The sequence below is a fragment of the Polypterus senegalus genome, chromosome 13, assembly GCF_016835505.1.
Source record: "Polypterus senegalus isolate Bchr_013 chromosome 13, ASM1683550v1, whole genome shotgun sequence".
NCBI classification, from domain to species: Eukaryota; Metazoa; Chordata; class Cladistia; order Polypteriformes; family Polypteridae; genus Polypterus; species Polypterus senegalus.
This window is the reverse complement of record NC_053166.1, coordinates 136,573,652-136,593,195: the sequence shown is the minus strand read 5'-3', so window position 1 is coordinate 136,593,195 and position 19,544 is coordinate 136,573,652. Positions and strand designations below refer to the sequence as shown.

Genomic DNA, 19,544 nt, shown 5'->3' with positions numbered 1-19,544 from the left:
TTCCAAGAACCAACAGTAGTCACCCATCATGCTCAGAGTGAATTTTCCCTGATATCAATTCTCCATCACCTTTATATCTTGATGAAATCTTTCCCCATACTCATCGCTGACATCGCCCAGATTTGGTGGAAAAAAGTCGAGATGAGAATGTAAGAAATATGCATCTTTAGTGACATGCTGGCTCCCATAAGCTGATACACTTTCAGCAGGTTCTCCAGAAGCTCAGCATTATTTTCTGCTCTGTGACTGCCAAGAAAAGTCTGGACAACTTGCAAGAATGCTTCCCAAGCTGCTGATTCGGTGGGCTTCAGTTTCCTTTTGAAGTCATCGTCAAACATCAATCAGTTCACGGATTTCAAGAAAAACAAAAACACCTTCCTTAATTTTGGCTTCACTTTTCTCGAGACCAAACTTATTTCTTAAGTGCATCGCCGTTTCTGTCGATCGCCTTGACAGAATTTTCAAAGTAATGGTGAATCTAACGAACAAAGCGTCCTGAAATGCAATGTTACGTTTAACAGTGAAATCTCTACCTACGGCACCGTCATGTCTGAGCTGTGTCATTATTCTTCAGAGTCATATAAGACCTGGTAAGCAGTAACAAATATGTTTTCTGCTAATTAAAAATGTATAATTTTTAAATAAAATTAATAATTACAAAATAAACTCACAGCTGTTAGTAACGTGTGGCGAATTTTTTATCTCAATGGCATCCCTAGCGGAATTACCGGTATTTATCCACCTTTACTGTCCATCCACGCTTGCTGTCCAAAACCTGGAACATCATAACTAAAAAACGGGACATGCTGGACAAAAACGGTTTTCAGATTTGGAGTCAGCAAGTGAAACCTGTTAAAGTAAAGATGAAAGACTTCCATTAAATGTTTGTTGACCAGTGTTATTGAGATTACTGAGAACAAGCAGACCAAAGCACTCTTATAATTCTCCGTTATATTAGGGTGTAAATCAGGCTTACTTATTAAACACCTGGCAAGATATTTTTAAAGAGTTACTGATTGCTTGCTTGATAGTAATACAGTCAGTTTTTTAGTGAGTCACATTGTCTTTAAAGCTTTTTAAGGTTTGTGTAAATCTACGCCGTGCAGAAACGCCCCCTCCCCTCTGTCTTTTCTTTTCCTCTCTCTCGCTCTGTCTCTCACTCTCTCCGTGCGTGTTTTCTTGCGGAGCCGACGTTTAAACTTGCATTGAGGAGCCAACGTAGGCAGGCAGACGCAGACGGATCAGCAGGCGCACAAACTGACGCCGCTCAGGTAAGTCTGGCCGAGTATCACAACTGCGGAGGTCGTACGGTACTGTCAGATAAATGCCTGTTAGTTCAGACCAGTAAGCACAGTGGTGAGGCTTAAGGATGTATATACTGCACGACTTGATTTATTTGTCGTTTCTAATGTGACCACTTGTTAACCGAAGCGCAGCTTTCAAACCCCCAATGATTGCCGATATTTACATGAAGATGGGTAAGTCCACAGCTAAAACATTACGCTAGCATCTAGCAAGTGATTACGGCTGATCCTCTGACTGTTGTAATAATGTAACATTGTCTATCATTTAAATGCTACTCTGTGATGAGCGCCACAGAAACTTCTTCAGTTTCCTATCTGGCCTTCATAATCCATCACAAAATTCCCGATACAGCCTCTAAATGGTGATTTTAGTCATTGCCGTTTTAAAAACCTCTCATCGGACTGTGGCAGAATTTGGACACAGAGTCCTTTCCGTGAACGCGCATTAGTAAAGCTCGCTCTCGTAGCAGGGGGTGTTATTCACGTGCGCTTCTTAGAGGTTGTAAATGACAGAACCCGGGGACTTTTTGTAGAGAATTTAATCTCGTTTTTTATCTGCGCGGGGGAACTCGTTTTCTTCAGACGGAAAATATTTTTGATAAACCTAGCTTACAATGGTGTTTGTTAGATACGTTCAAAGGGTTTGTCTAGAGCTATGCAAAACTAAAATGATTTACACGTAAACCGGTGAACTTTAATATAACTCATGTATTTCTTCGGAAAAAAAAAACATATACACCGAAACGCTTTTTGTTTGTTCCAGTCGCTCGTTAATACAGGATGACATTACTCGAGGTAGTCATTCCAAAAAATGCAGGCTTCGCTCGGTGTTTCCGATCAATTTGTAGTCGGTCCTTCAGGTTTAATAGAGCTTCAACCAGTAGGTGCTTTTAGGAAGTCAATACATTTAAGCACTTAGAAAACTAATTTCCAGGGACAGTAGCAGCATGGTGGCCAGGGCTGGATTAACCATTAAGCAAAATAGTCACGTGTTTAGGGCATGAAGAGAACGAAGGCACGCCAGAAATTTTCCATTGCCTAATTTTCCAAAACTGCAAATTGTGCAGCTAAACGAGGTTCCCCAAAAAAGCGTTCCCACATTAAATGAAAACTATATATATATATATATATATATATATATACATATATATATATATATATACAGTATGTATATGTATACATACAGTATATATATATAATAATAATAATAAAATCGTACTAATAGAGTTTAATGATATATATTAATCTTGGGAATACAACAAAATTAGAAACTGGTAACTGCCACACGGACCACTGAGGCTCACATGATTTGTCAAGTTGGCTATCCTGTTCTGCTGTCTACTAAGAGTGACTGCAGCTCATATACAGTATATTGGGGCAAAAACAAATTTTTAAGTGCTTAGGGCCGCCAGGTCTTAATCCGGCCCTGATGGTGGCGCAGCGGGTGCCACTCCTGCCAAACTGATCCTGCAGTGCCGGTCCCTGCCCATTAATTGGAAACTGTAAATTGGCACTGTATATGTATGTACAGTATATACATTTACATTTATTTGCTTAGCAGACACTTTCTCCCAAAGCAACTTACAAAGGAGGTCAACACAATCGAGTTTCATCAGTCTAGTGACTGTTTTGAACAAGTGTAGCAGAACAGCTTGCAAAAGTTGATCACCAGAAGTGAAGAGTCATGAAGCTAGTGCAAGAAACAAATATTAGTATGACAGATATCCACAGAGCAGAAAACATTCATTAAAAATTTGACAGATATTCACAGAACATTAAGGTTTTCAAACGCTTCTTAAACATATTGAGGGAGTCAGCAGCTCGGATGGAAGTGGGCAGCTCGTCCTCCAACTAGGAACTAAATATGAAAAGAATCTGGCTTGATATTTGATACCACACAGAGGTGACATTTCCAGATGCTGGCAGACCTAAGTGGGTGAGAAGGAGCATAGCACCTCAGCGCCACCAGTGTCTCCATATGCATAGATGCTGACCCATTGACCTCTCTGTGGGCAAGCATTAAGGATGTGAACTTATGTGCTGCAACGGGGTATCAAAGCAGCGACCTGAGGAGAGGAGTAGCATGCGGCCGTCTGGGCTGGTGAAACAGAAGATGGGACGCTGCATTTTGATAATGCATGGGTCCTCCTGCTAGCAGTGATTTGCAGTCATCCAGACATTACGAGACCAAAGCATTGACCAGAAGTTGTTCTGCATACTCAGTCAGATGTGGTCCGATTCTGCAGATGTTATACATCTCTCCACACCAGGACACACGGTAAGATATGCCCAAGATGTATGAGTCAGGCCATCTGAGTACAGTCCAGGACTGTTTACTGCCAAATGCTATAGCCTCTGGTCCACCACAACCCTGAACTGAATTAAAAAGTTTTCAGAATGTTAAACTATATTAAGTTTAAAGGGCAGTTTACAAATGAGTTTTTGTTTCTTTCAGTTCTAAATATTAAAAAGGTTAACTTTAGCCACAAACTCTAACCCCAATCTAAATTTAGAAAAGGCAGCGTGTTTAATGAAAGCTGTATGTTTTATTTTATTTTTATCAATTGTTTACATGTGTGGTTTTGAAGCGTAGCCTTATCCTCCAAAGTACCAACGTATCATGTAAACGCATGAAGGCTTAATTCGCAAGGCCATTGTTTTCTCAGAGGATGTCACAACTGAAGGACCCATTGGTCTTTTGCAGTGACACCTCTGGTTCCAGTGACTGCTTGAAGGTGAGGTCCACAATGGCTACAGTGTTTTCAACATTATGCTTTAATTAGTTAAAGGCACTGGCAGCTCTTTCTTAAACATATTTCTTGGTTATAACTTCATCCATCCATCTATCTATTCCTATTCATCTTGTTATTGAGTTGCTGGGTTTTATTAAAAATATCCTTTTTTAAGCAATGTTTGACTTTTTAAAAATATGTAAAAATCAGATTGCAAACTTGATAGACGGAGCCAAATAAATATGAAGATCATGGATACTGAGGACTTTAATACAAATTGTACCAAATGTTCTTCATTGTTTTACTCCTTCCTTGTGCCTTGTGCTTCTGGGATATGTGAAGAATAGAGATGATCCTGAATGATGATTTGAAAAATGATTTATTATTATTTACATATTTGAGGTCACTGAAGATGCGCATGCTAACTCGGCCCAGTAATTTCACTGAGGACACATGAGCAGACATCACATATGGAAACTAATCCAAGTGGCTTTCATTGTGAACAAACCTAAAAGACATGAAAGCAGCCATAGAATACAAATTAACTCTTTCAGGGCTGATGTTGACTTTTGTCAAAATTCAGGGTAGAGGAAGGTAATCAGCTGTAAACTGCAACAAAACTTGCCCTTACGTTTTAGTTCGTCCCTCTTTGCTAAAAGGAAAGTTACATAGCTTTGTTGATTTAACTTTGATTCCCTACACGTGCATGAGTAGCGAAGAGCAAACAACCTCAAAAACTGAGTTTTTTGGAAAAAATATTCAGCCCTCAAAGAGTTAAACCAAAGTGATTGTACAAAGACAGACATGCACATTAGACTAAACATACTTTAAAGCAGATCCATAAACAAATTACTCCTGACAGAGAGAGGTTGGGAGCATGCGCTGATGGCACATTGCTGCACCTACCACATGCTGAGCAACCTGGATTGGGACCCCGAGTGCAGCGGGTGACACCTCAGCACCACACTGGAACAGTGTGAGGTTTTTTTATGGTGGCTGGAGTGCCAGTCTTGCCACCAACCCCAAAGTTTTCCCTGTAAGTTGGAGGACCTAGCATGGCTAGATGCAGATTAATCTCATACCAGTATGGAGCAATTGCAGGTTAAGAGCCTTGCTTAAGGGCCCAATGGAGTAGAGTCACTTTTGGCTTTTAAGGGATTCAAACTGGCAACCTTCCGATTGGCGGCGCAGATCCCTAGGCTCAGGGCCACTACTCTGCCCTATACCCGACAGCTTCACAATAAAGTTCAGTTTTACTGTGGACAGACATGCAAATTCGATGGAATTGACTTAAGTGGGTTTATGGCCACACCAGTGTGAACGCGCCTGATCTTGTCTGATCTCGGAAGATAAACACCTTTGGGCTTGGGAACCCCAAGTGCTGTAAGCTGTTGGCCATTACTGTAGAGCGGCACGGTGGCGCAGTAAGGAGACCTGGGTTCGCCCTCCCTGCATGGAGTCTGCATGTTCTCCCCATGTCTGTGTGGGTTTCCTCTGGTTTCCTAACATGCAGGTTAGGTGCATTGCCGATTCTAAATTGTCCCTAGTGTGTTGTTGTGTGTGCGCCCTGTGGTGGGCTGGCACCCTGCCTGGGATTTGTTTCCTGCCTTGTGCCCTGTGTTGGCTGGAATTGGCTCCAGCAGACCCCAGTGACCCTGTAGCTAGGATATAGCGGGTTGGATGATGGATGGATGACCTAGGTGGACAGATATGTAAATTAGATGGAATTGTCATAAGGGGACAGATATGCAAATCACTCCAAACTGGCATGAAAGTAGAGACCTATGATATACCAAATGGACTTGACTGAGGACAGACTTTACTGTAGAGTAGTGAAGACCAGAAGCCAAACATGAATAAAGTCAGGGAAAAAAATACAACGGTTGGCTAATACTGTAGGCCTGGAATTTTTAATTTTTTTAATGTAGCAATCAAAACCCCTCGTTTCACAATCAGATACGAGTATGTATTAGTTTACACAAATAAATAAATACAGTTCTACATAGCATCCCATTTTAACATTTCCTCCTAACATCCTCCAATACCCACCCAGTGGTAAACAGCACTGGGTAATGCAGTGCTAATATATCAGCCCACCTGCTCGAACCCACAAGGGTTGGATTGTAGGTAAAAGTCCAGAGAAGAGCCAGGAGGCTGATTCCAGGGCTACAGGGGATGAGGTATGACAAAGATTAATAGAGCTGAGCCTTTTCAGTTTAAGAAAAAGAAGATCAAGAAGAGACATGGCTAAAGTGTTTAAAATTATAAAGGGAATTAGTCCACTGGATTGAGACATTCACTTTAAAATGAGTTCAACAAGAACATACGGACACTGTTGGAGACTTGTTCAGGGAAAGATTCACACAAGCATTAGGAAGTTTTTCTTTATACAGATAACCATAGATGTTTGGAATAAACTAACATGAAGAGTGGTAGACAGTAGGACTTTAGAGACTTTCAAAACTCGACTTGATGTTATTTTAGGAGAATTAAGTACATAGGACTGGCATGCTTTGTTGAGCTGAATGGCCTGTTGTCATCTAAATTGTTCTAGTGCTCTAAAAAGCAGACTGTACTGCCTGAAGAGACTCAGATCTTCTGATGTATGCAGCAAGCTGTTGGAAATGTTCTGTCATCCCCGAGAGTGCTGTTTGTTTACTGTGGTATCCTGGGAAAGCAACTTGAGCTCAAAAGATGCACAATACCTGAACTAACTTATCAGGAAAGCCCGCTCCATGACAGGGTAAGCAGTGGGTGCTCACAGGAAACTTATGGAAAAGAAGATGGTGGCAAAATTGGATACCATCATGAAAAACCCCCTCCATCCCCTCCAGGAGGTGCTCTCTTGGAGCACTTTTAATGTTCTAATTAAGATCAGGGAATGGTGAAGCAGGAGGGCAGAAGTAAAACACTTATGGAAATAAAAATATAACTATTGCTTTGAATGTTATTGGTAATCCCCTAACAGGTTTTGAAAATCAAGGAATTTGATGTCTCGATGCAGAGGAATTTGATGGATTTTACTTTTAATTGCTAGGGCAACCCCTCATAAGTCTCCTTTGACTTACCATACACTACAGCTGTGGAACATGCCGCCTACCTACCTACCTACCTGACTCATTTAGAAAACACACATTTGACATATGAACAAGATATTTAGATACTGGAAATTTGACATATAAGTGAGACATTTGCCATACAAGTTTGATACTTCCTATTTTCCCAAAAGAACCACATACACATTTGAAAAGACAGAGTGCTTTGTATATTTATCCATCCATTATCCAACCCGCTGTATCCTAACTACAGGGTCACTGGGGTCTGCTGGATCTAATCCCAGTCAACGCAGGACACAAACCCCGGGCAGGGTGCCAGCCCACCGCTGGGCTCACACACACACACACCAGGATTGCCAAAGCACCTAACCTGCATGTTTTTGGACTGTGGGAGGAAACTGGAGCACCTGGAGGAAACCCACAGAGACACAGGGAGAACATGCAAGCTCCACGCAGGGAGGACCCGGGAAGTGAACTTGGGTCTCCTTACTGCGAGGCAGCAGCACTGCCCACTGTGCCACCGTGCCGCCTCGCTTTTTATATTTAGCATCCTCTAAATCAGGGTTAATACTGTTATATTCTGGAGGTCAACAGTGGCTGCTGGTTTTCATTCCAGGCACTTTCTTAACTGGTAATCAATTACTGCTGCTTGCTGAAAATAAATCATTTGGATTAATCTTAATCAGCAGCAGTAAATGGCTACTAAGCAAAAAATTGGGTGTGATGAAAACCGGCAGCCACTGCGGCCCTTCAGGATACAAGTCTGATACCTGTACTCAAAATATATAAAAAATAACAGCACAAAAATAAGTGTGCCATTTTACAAGAGTTTTTATATTTGGCACTCTCTAAATTTAGGAATAAAGGAGAATGCAAAATAAAGTGTGCAATTTTACAAATGGTGCCCCATATATTTCAAGAGAGTCAATATCAAAATATCAGGATTTTATTTCTGGTAAAGCAATACTGTATGTAAAAATGTATATAAGGTATCACTGTATAAACCAAAGCTGTTAAAACAAAAGTCATTTTATTACTAGAATATGCTTGCTGGACGTACCTGCCTTTGATCTTGACTGCCTGTGAATCTGCAGCCTTCCATGTCTTGCACGCTAACAGCCTTAGGTGACAACTAAAGAACAAAATCCAGAAACTTTGCACTTTCTTCTTGTTGGCCAACATATCCCTAAAACTGTGTTACTTTTTCATCTTTTTCTTGTGTATTTCAATGTTTTTGTTTTCTTCCTCCAGAAAAGTTTATCTAGAAACTGCTAACATATCATATACAGTACAAGGTGCGTAGGGTTAGCAGTAAGCTTAGGGTAATTCAGGGCAAGCAGTGAAGGAAATTGCAATTGCTCAGCTTACAATAATCACTTAGGTAGAAACTCGGGAAAGTGGGTAAGCATACTTTTAAATATGACATTAACAAATAAGCTGTGTTTTGGAGGACTTGATATTTATAACAAGCAAGATTTCAGTCCTTTTGAATGGTATACAAAATGACCGTATTCTGTTAAATGTGCTGCATGGGAATATTCATGTAATATAATTTTATTCTCAAACCTGCTTAATTCAGGGTCACTGGGGCCAGAGGTGGGCCAGAGCATATATCAGCAGCAGTGGGTGGAAAGTAGAAATCATCTTTGGACAGGGTGCCAGACAATGGCAGGGCCCACTCAGCCACACATGATAATGACATTTACACAGAGTCACTTTACAACTGCCAGTCTGTCTAATCTGCGTGTCTTTGGTGAACCCAAAATGGACACAGAGAAAATGTGAAAATTCTATATGGGAAACAACCAGGCGTAGGATTCAAACCCTGGATGTTGGACCCATAATGAACAGCACTAATCACGGTGCCACCATGGCACCTGCATAGGAATAATGTCCCAAACAATGACAATGATGAATTACCTACAACGTAAGTAAAATAAATACTATGACCTTCCATCAATCCATCCATTTACTAACTTGCTTTAGTTTAGGCTAATGGGCAGCCAGTGCCTGTCTCTCTGGAGACAACATGCATACATACAGTATTGCTACTCAACATTATTACAAAGGAACATTGCTCAGTAATAAAATACCTCTTTTTCCAGTGGTGGTTCGTAATATTATAGCCAATCCTGGACTCATCTCAAACAGCATATTGGACTTAGCAAGTTAGCAAACTCAAAAAGACTGAACATGGCTATTACTTCTCATGCCCTGAACTGCAATATAATTGCACACTGGAGCTGCCAGTTGCCAAGGTGAAGCTACATTCAATTGGTTACATCAGGATGTAGCAATAGCTTTTGGTTTGACCTTTTCATTTTACTGTAAAGGTATTCTCTTTAATATGGAATTAACATTTGTAGTACAGTGCCACCAACTGGTTTCCATAGTCACTTCTATTTCAGAAAGACTGTGTCATGCATTTAGTGATATTTGTGCACAAGTAAAATCTGTTCCCTGTTTATTATTAGATAGCAAGAGCGGCGTTTAGGGGTGGCAAGTGGGGCAACCGCCCCAGACTTCATGCCTAAGGGGGCCCCACTTTTACGGTTTGTGTAAATATATTCTCCAGTATATATATATATATATATATATATATATATATATATATATATATATATATATATATATATTTGAGATGCTTCTAAGAGGTACCCTTTTAAAATCCCTCTTCAAGGTCAAATTCCGCACATTTACATCTTTGAAAAGATTCCAACGTCCACCTTTATTGCCTGAAAAGGGTCGCTACTATTTATCCCTTCCTAAAACAGGTATAGTCCATTAGTCACTGGGTTGGCATCTCCTATCTATAGAAAAAGACATTGTTTCCAGATTAGACTACGAAGACGTCATCAACAATTTTTCCAATCGGAAGGCAAGAACTCCTTTGGTACTGTGTCTCTCCAGAGAATCCTTGGGAACCGCTCGTTCGAATTTGTGTTGAACAAGAAGTTCCTCATGGAGTCCCAAATGAGGCACATTACCTGTATTGTGAGGGAGCGTCAGTTACGGCACTATGGCCATATGGCACAATTCTCTGAGGGTGATCCGGCTTGCAGGGTCATCATTGTTGAGGACCTACATGGCTGGACCAGGCCAAAGAGCTGCCCATGTAACACCTGACTGCAGCAGATAGATGGTTACTTCCAGAGGGTGGGGCTGCACCGTGAGTCTGCCTTGGGCATTGCCAACCAGAATCCTGAGCTGTTTCATCGTGTGGTGGGTGTGGCAATGCACTGTACCAGTGCATGCACCCCAACTTGACTTGACTTGGCTTGAAGGCAAGAAAAGTGGATTTTCGTCTCTGAACCTGGAAACCAGTAAGAGATTTCATGCTAATACCTCTACGTTCATTTCACACTTCCTGACGAAACACAGAATCTCACATTTTTTTTTGTAGGCCATAAACATGTCCGAATATTAATGCACGAAAACATGTATCGCTAATGATAACCGGCTGACATGACATCAACATGAGTTATGACTATGACATCCTGCATATCAAGACTCAGAGTATACTTGCAATTTTGGGTATTTTTCTAGAAGAGGCCCTGATAATATCTGCATGACACCTCATCTCATTTCACACTGTTGTGGTATTGTCATAAATTATGAATTGCACTTTTTTAATAGATTATATCGCTAGATTTTGATAAAGTCTGTGTGTTACCTTGCAGAAATTTAGCTGAATACTATAATGAGAAAATACAGTGTATGTTAACATAATTTTTTATTAAATTAGCGGCCAAGTTTATACAGTCCACACATACAAGTAACAGTGTTTGATGTAACCGGTCCCGCGTGGGGTTGGTCAGCCCTAGGCCTCACACACCGCTATCTAATACCTTCTGTTAGATAGATAGATAGATAGATAGATAGATAGATAGATAGATAGATAGATAGATAGATAGATAGATAGATAGATAGATAGATAGATAGTCCCCAAGGGTTTTTATTGGTATTCATTCATTTGTTTGTTCATTAATTTTTTAACCCACTTACTCAATTCAAGTTGGCAGAGAGCTGGTACCTATAATGGTAATAGTGGCCATGAGGTGAGAACCAAACTACAACAGAAAGCAATCCATTGCAAAGCATTCTCACACACACTTTCACTCCAGGTCAAGTTAATCTACAATTAACATAACAATCTCATCGTTGAAAAACCAGAAACACCCATAGGGACAAGAAAAGAACGTGCAAACTCAGCATAGAAAGTGGTGTCTGGGCTCAGGACTTGAGCCTAGGCCTTCAGTGTGTTAACCAGAGAATCACTGTCCTGTTTTGTCATTTTCAATACTGAAAATCAGAAGTCAGGAGCTGTGGGGCAGCTATTATTTTAAATTTGCATCCTAAAGGGGAGTATGGTTGTATACAGTAGTAGTCAGCGCCATAGCATCACAACTCTGGTTCAAATCCCGGCTAAGTCAGTATCTGTGTGGAGTTTGCACATTCTCCTCATGTATGTTTTTCACCTGCCAGTCCGGTTCTCTACAACCCTCATCTGATAGACCTGCATATTAAGAATACTTCAAAGTGTCCCCATGTGAGTGTGGAGCTGTATGTGTGACTGTGCCCTGCAAGGAATTCACAAGTGCTGGTTCCTAAACTGGATTTCTATGACTGACAGCTGGATCAGAGTTTAAGCATGGCAGAAAAAGCAGAATGAGTTGTTTTGGTATTTGCTATTTGTGTTCATAAGAATTACTGTACTTGGAAATCAGTTCATTTTTTTGTCCAGCACCTTCTGACTCACCAGTTTTAGAAAACCCTACATATTATATGCCATTCGACTCGTTCTGATGTCTAGTTATACAAGGCATCAAGCTTTTTGGGGTTCCCCCTACTTTTGTCTGTCTAGACCCAAAAAAACCCTAATGTTTAGGCAGTTTTTTAACCATATTTTGTGCAGAAAACTACAGAATTATGATAAAGAGTAAACCAATAGATGTCTACATAAAAAAAGATCAGAAGGACATGAGGATGTGCAGGCCACATCAAACAATCCCAGGATATACCAGGGGTCAAAGTTACTTCTTTTCACAAAACTTGGTGATTGGTAAATATATAGACACATGGGGTGTCATTTTATACAATTTTGAGGTTGATGATCACAAATATGAGAACATTTTTGAAATCTGATTCTATGCTGGAGGTCCTGACCCTCTAAGAGACACTCCTAGAAGAATAAAAAAAATACTAAGTTCAAGCATAAACATGTTGGGTGTTCTTTTAGACTATTTCGACGCCAGTGATCAAAAAAATTATGTTATTTTTGATTTTTGATGTAGTCCTCTATGGACCTCTATCAGACATGTTTCAGTTACATTCACGAATATTTGGACTTTAAGCATTTAAATTGAATCTCATATTTTAATATTTCAAATAGTTGACGTAACTATTTTTGTTAATTATATACCTCTACCTCATGAAGTAAGTCATTACATTTCTTATGAACACCCTGAATTAGAGTGGCTTATACTAATTCAGAGGTCTGTTTTTTGTAGATTATGTTTAAAGAACTACAAGACTTAATTTAACAACAAAGAAAGTAACATTTCATACAATCTAGTCAAACTTAACAATCCTAAAATCAACCCCTTGTTGTTGCTCTTCTTCTTCTTATTATTATTATTCTTAAAAGTGCCAGATAAAGTAATAAATATGCTCTGCTCATCCATGGATTCGTCTTTGAACTTCTTAGTACACTTTTGGGTCATGGAGGCTGGAGCCTATCAGGGCAGCTTAGATTGCAAGGCAGGAACCCCCCGCTGACCTTTTCAGAAATACAGGCTTTTAAAACTAAAACACATCAAAGGAAAAAGCCTTAAATTGCAAAAGAAGAACAAATTAGACGTAGATCCTGGCAGCCTGCTTGGCCTAATTAAACCTGCCTCGCCCTTGTTCACATTGTCCTCCTGTCCGTATGGATTTTTCTGCCAGTACTTCGGCTTTCCTCACATATCTGAAAGACAGGAGTGTTCAATTAACTGGAAGCTCTACATGGTCCCAGTACAAGTTAATTTAAGTTAATCTGTGTGTGGATTCTCTGTGATGAACTGCCATCCTGCCTTGTGCGCAGTGTCATTATGATAGGCTTCAGACCCTGTAACCCTGGACTATATTAAGCAGGTTTGATAATGGATTGATGGATAGATGGATACTTTACCTTGTCTAGCAGGTGAACTGTCCCCCACTCTATCTTCCTGTCAGTACCATATATGCCCACTGATATTTTATTTTTTTATTTTACTTTTTATTTATTTACAGCATACAGTATATTATACTGTATATGACTTTTGTTCCTTTTGGCTCCTCTTCCTTTCTCTCGGTGATCCTTTCACTATCTCACCCCCTGACTCTAGATTCATTGCAGCAGTGTGACAGTGAGACCTTATCTGAGGTTAGTCTCTTGGTCCAACCCTGAAATCACTTAATTCTGCTTCAGATGCAATCATCTTCAAGATGACCAAGTCATAGATAGCTCCCCCTGGCCATCCACGATGACTGCAGGCTCCTGCTTCTCTTGAATACACTGCACATCTCAATTGGCACCAATCTGCTACAAGCCAGTGGCTGGGGTTGATTTTACATGCACATCCTCATGATCTTATTGTCCCTGTTGAGGGGCCACACTTGTTTGGTTTGGGTTTTCTGTGCCATCTGCTATACAATCAGACGGTAACCAGTAATACTTAACTGTGGAAATAAAGAACTGATCCAGGGTTGAGTGCAGCAAGCCATTTTGTTGTTCAGACTTGTACACGTGGAGAGATCTGAGCACACAGGTCTGTCAAAGATCTCTGAGATGTGGCAATTAGCTTTATAGAGTACAGGAAATGCTCCTCTCTCCCATAGAGCAACAGCAGAATTTACACTTATCTAATGGCCAATGTCATAATAGAGTAACAACAGTAAAGACAATTCACCTTCTCTCACAGCTGCAAATAGGTATAGCTGACAAAGTCAGTTTGCAGCATTTTTAGATATATAACTAATCCCATCATTTAATGCACCTTAATACTGTGCAGAAAACATTTTAAAAAAATGAATGTCAAGTTGTATGGAACATGTTTGCATATTTGTAATGAGATCATATGCCCTCTAGAGTCCAGGAGGAATACAACAAGACAGGGATTACTTCCTGGGCACTATTCATGCCAGCACAGAGTGAGCCCATGCTTACCATTGCTGGCATGTAAAAATTCACTGTGTTCATCCCAGTTACTGCCCCTATCCTTCACCAGTTCCTTTCTGATGTATTTATCATGCAGTGTGCTAATGATATCACTTTGTGCTTTGCTGTTGACTTCTTTTGCCCCTAGGCCATAATGCCTGTTAGCAAGCAAAACGAGCCAAGTTCAGTTGTAGGCATTGTAACCAATAGGGGGCACCAGTGAGCCCCAACCACAGAACCAACATTGTCCAATACAGCCACAGGTTCAAATAATGGATTTGTAGACCACAAAGCACTTTTTTTACAATGAAACACAGCCAAAGCCATACAAACAATGAACCTCTCCTTCCACCTCCAGTTGAGTGTTGCCGGCTGCCTCCCGACTCTGACTCCCCGAGGTAAAGCTGCAGGCTCCTTTTATGCTGGACCCAGAACGGCTTCTGGTGACCTGGCACGACCTGTGTGTGGAGTATTTGCAGGTTGTTTGAGAATGAGGGTAATCCTTCCTCAGCACCAAGGATCTCAACAGGGCGGAACTTCCGTACTCCAATTCCCATGAAACCCTGCGGGTGTCCAAGCTGGGATGCCTCGAGTGGACCACTGTCCTCTAACAAATGGGGGGATGACCCTCCTCCTGGCTTCTGGCTTTATTTTATCCATCCCCTGGCACCTTCCAGTTTGTCCCGAGGTCTTGCCCATCTGTCCTCTGTGGCACTCATGGCATGCATTGACTACTGGGTAAATGAGTTGGGCTGAAGTCACAGCTGCTCTCCACGACTAAAAAACATGTTAAACACTACACTGTAATGAGTAATGTGCTAGACAAATAACACTTAAATGGCATGTTCTTTAAATTTATCTTCTTATCATCTTTATTTAGTAATTTGTCGAGGTTAATAATCAATATGACATTTCTGGACCACTGATAAGCATCACTGAAAGAGCTGATTAACTGATTAGGTAACCTTTAGTCAAGGTGATTCATCACTAGCATTTAAAAGTACTGAACTGTTCTCTTGAAGACTGGAAAAGATGAGTAAGTGACATTTGTAATCATTTATCAACACTTTAAAATGAGTTTAATTCCAAATTGAGTATTTTCAATTCTGTTTGACAATCACAAGGTTGGAGAAGTTTGAACTTTAGTTAGGTTGAAAACTGCCCTAGTCTTCATTAGCTTTAGTCTCCCACTTTTCATGGAGTTTATTTAAATAAGGGGTGTCTAAGTTCACAAATGTAGCGTGTGATGTGTGAAAAAAAATGCAGCATGGCCATTGTGTAGCACTATTAAAAAACAAACACATTTTATCTGTGTTTGAAGATTCTTTTTGATTTTCTGTAGTATTCAGTGATATTTCCTCTTGGTCTATGCTTCTATAATGTAATATAAAAATGTGTTGCTATTGGAACATTTCTTTTTTGTAGCATGTGTAACGCAAAAATGCATTTTCAAACAGTACTGGGCAGATTCTGCTGCAGATATATAGTTCTGACACAGTAGAAAACAAAAAATTTTTGGTGAAGAAAAAAGGAATTGTAAGTTTCTCCACATCCTGGGTGAAACATGCTTGATTTGGTGATGAAATACCACCTTAAATATTTCAGAGCACCACTTGTGGCTGACCTCCATCTCATGCTGTATGCCGGACTACCTTGCCAGATACTTAAAAAAAAAGACCACATCCATAAAACATTTTTGAAGATTTGCTAGTCACTGATCACCCTCGGTGTCAAGCTTACATGATTTCCCCATGTCTGTATGGCTTTTTCCACGTGTATATTAGTTCACCCCGTACATCCCAAAGGCATGCATGTTTGATTTATTAGTAACTCCAAATTGACCTCTATGAGTGAGCGTATCAGGCGGTGGATTGATGTTGCATCCAGAGTTCCTGCCTTAAACCAAGCTCTAGTAAGACAGGCTCCAGCCCCTGTGACAACAAATAGAGTTAAAAAGATCAGAAAATGAACAGAACTGTACAAGCCAATCAACTACTTTTTATTAGTGGTCCACAGACAGCACATAAAATTATTGTGCAGATGATGTGAAAGCTACAGCCACTCGCCATCGGCAACTGCCCACCATAGTACAGTACACAAAACAAAGCAGAATGAAACATCAAATTCATTTTCTTCATTCATTTTTGAAGCAGCATCTCCAGTACATCATTGAGGTGAAGTTTAATAAGGCAGGAATAAGCTCTGCCTGTCCATTATGGGTCGCAATTCTTTTCACCCTGCCACAAGACGTTACGCTCAGCCAAGCATGGTGAGATCATGCTTAAAAATCTTACATTGGAAGGTCCCATGAAGCCCTAACATTTCTCTAGTTAACAGGCTAACCATGAATTCTATTATGACTAATATGCAAATAAGAAACAATAACAGCTGGCTTATAAATCCTAATAAAGATAATTAGGTTTGTATTACCTAATAAAACACTTTATAGACTGTGTGGAAAATACCCAAACAAAAAAAGAGAATCCACAAAGATAAAGTTTTGGGGACCGTCCCCGTATATTGTCCTGTGTGACAAAAAGATGCAAAAATGGATCAAAAGCACTGAAAAACAGTAACAGATAACAAATTGCTTGTGGCAAGATGGCGTTTATATAGAGGATGAATTATGGGAACAGGAACTGGCTGGCAGGAAGTGACAGCGTCATTGTGGAGGAACCGGAAGTGATGTCCGTGATGACAGGGCCAAGTGATGAAGAGTGGAGTCGCCAGACGTGATGTCACGGTGGCCATTTTGAAACCCGGAAATAGCGGCTAATATTTTTCTTCGGTTTTCCTGTTGGGAGAAAAGGTTCAGGTAAGTACCACGTGACAATCTTTCATCTCGCGATATTTCACTCACCTTTGGGCTTTCTGACTGCCTCCTAATCGCACGTGTGTGACATCTGTGAGGTAACCTTAACCTGTTTAATGAGATTTGATGGATGCCAAATTAATATTTGCTGTAAAGATTTCCGCAATTTTAGACCTATAGGCCCGCTGGGTTTGAATGTGAATAATTTAAACAGAACTCACTTGCTGTCCTTAACAGACCCTGCTGTTTAATCAGACACCAGCCAATGTGACCCGGTGGTTCAGCTATAAAGTTCAGCACTGCCAGTTGGATCCCTGCTTCTAAACTGTGTTCTGTGCCACCTTAAAAGTGTCCCTTAAAGTCCCTGTACAGAAATAAAAAAGACAAACTACTCACTACAATTTTATTAAAGTCCCTCAAGTTTCACATTAGATGCTCTGTAAAATTAAAGAATATGAAAGTCTCTTGGGGTTGAAAATTCTTGCCATATACAATTACAATATTCTGATCAAATTCAAGAAAATGTTATGCAAAGGTAAATGAATTCAGCGCTTCATGTGTTTCTTATTTTTACATACAGTTGTGCTTGAAAGTTAGTGAACCCTTTAGAATTTTCTATATTTCTGCATAAATATGACCTAAAACATCATCAGAATTTCACTCAAGCCCTAAAAGTAGATAAAGAGAAACCAGTTAAACAAATGAGACAAAATATTATACTTGGTCATTTATTTATTGAGGAAAATGATTGAATATTACATATTTGTGAGTGGCAAAACTATGTGAACCTCTAGGATTAGCAGTTAGTTTGAATTTCGAGTCAGGTGTTTTCAGTCAAAAGGGATGACAATCAGGTGTGAGTGGGCATCCTTTGTTATTTAAAGAACAGGGATCTATCAAAGTCTGCTCTTCAATACACATGTTTGTGGAAGTGTATCATGGCACGAACAAAGGAGATTTCTGAGGACCTCAGAAAAAAGAGTTGTTGATGCTCATCAGGCTGGAAAAGGTTACAAAACCATCTCTAAAGAGTTTGGACTCCACCAATCCACAGTCAGACAGATTGTGTACAAATGGAGGAAATTCAAGACCATTGTTACCCTCCCCAGGAGTGGTCGACCAACAAAGATCACTCCAAGAGCAAGGCATGTAATAGTCGGCGAGGTCACAAAGGACCCCAGGGTAACTTCTAAGCAACTGAAGGCCTCTCTCACATTGGCTAATGTTCATGTTCATGAGTCCACCATCAGGAGAACACTGAACAACAATGGTGTGCACGGCAGGATTGCAAGGAGAAAACCACTGCTCTCCAAAAAAAACATTGCTGCTCTTCTGCAGTTTGCAAAAGATCACGTGGACAAACCAGAAGGCTATTGGAAGAATGTTTTGTGGACAGATGAGACCAAAATAGAACTTTTTGGTTTAAATGAAAAGCGTTATGTTTGGAGAAAGGAAAACACTGCATTCCAGCATAAGAACCTTATCCCATCTGTGAAACATGGTGGTGGTAGTATCATGGTTTGGGCCTGTTTTGCTGCATCTGGGCCAGGACGGCTTGCCTTCATTGATGGAACAATGAATTCTGAATTATATCAGAGAATTCTAAAGGAAAATGTCAGGACATCTGTCCATGAACTGAATCTCAAGAGAAGGTGGGTCATGCAGCAAGACAACGACCCTAAGCACACAAGTCGTTCTACCAAAGAATGGTTAAAGAAGAATAAAGTTAATGTTTTGGAATGGCCAAGTCAAAGTCCTGACCTTAATCCAATAGAAATGTTGTGGAAGGACCTGAAGCGAGCAGTTAATGTGAAGAAACCCACCAACATCCCAGAGTTGAAGCTGTTCTGTACGGAGGAATGGGCTAAAATTCCTCCAAGCTGGTGTGCAGGAATGATCAAAAGTTACCGGAAACGTTTAGTTGCAGTTATTGCTACAAAGGGGGGTCACACCAGATACTGAAAGCAAAGGTTCACATACTTTTGCCACTCACAAATATGTAATATTCGATCATTTTCCTTAATAAATAAATGACCAAGTATAATATTTTTGTCTCATTTGTTTAACTGGTTTCTCTTTATCTACTTTTAGGACTTGAGTGAAAATCTGATGATGTTTTAGGTCATATTTATGCAGAAATACAGAAACTTCTAAAGGGTTCACAAACTTTCAAGCACAACTGTACACATTTATAGTGTATATATATATATATATATATATATATATATATATATATATATATATATATATATATATATATATATATATATATATAGTGTTATAGGTATCAAGTTAGCTGTTATGTAGCTACACACAGACACCAGTTTGTTTCCATGCCTAATAAGCTAGAGAAAGTGAAGTAAAATCCTGAAGGGTCACCTGTGTGTTAAAAGTTATAATTGTGAAAAGTTTAATCCTAAAGTTCATGGATTTTAGAGTGGTGTTACCGGCATAATCAAA

General features: G+C 40.0%; 1 protein-coding gene across 1 annotated transcript in view; it reads left to right on the top strand.

The window, feature by feature from the left end:
- Window positions 1-1,179: 1,179 nt before the first annotated feature.
- LOC120542772 (interleukin-21 receptor-like) overlaps window positions 1,180-19,544 on the top strand; it is a 58,408-nt gene continuing 40,043 nt past the window's right edge. The window contains exon 1 of the mRNA XM_039775428.1: window positions 1,180-1,271. The gene's annotated coding sequence lies outside the window, so the exon portion shown is untranslated. The remainder of the gene's footprint in view (window positions 1,272-19,544) is intronic.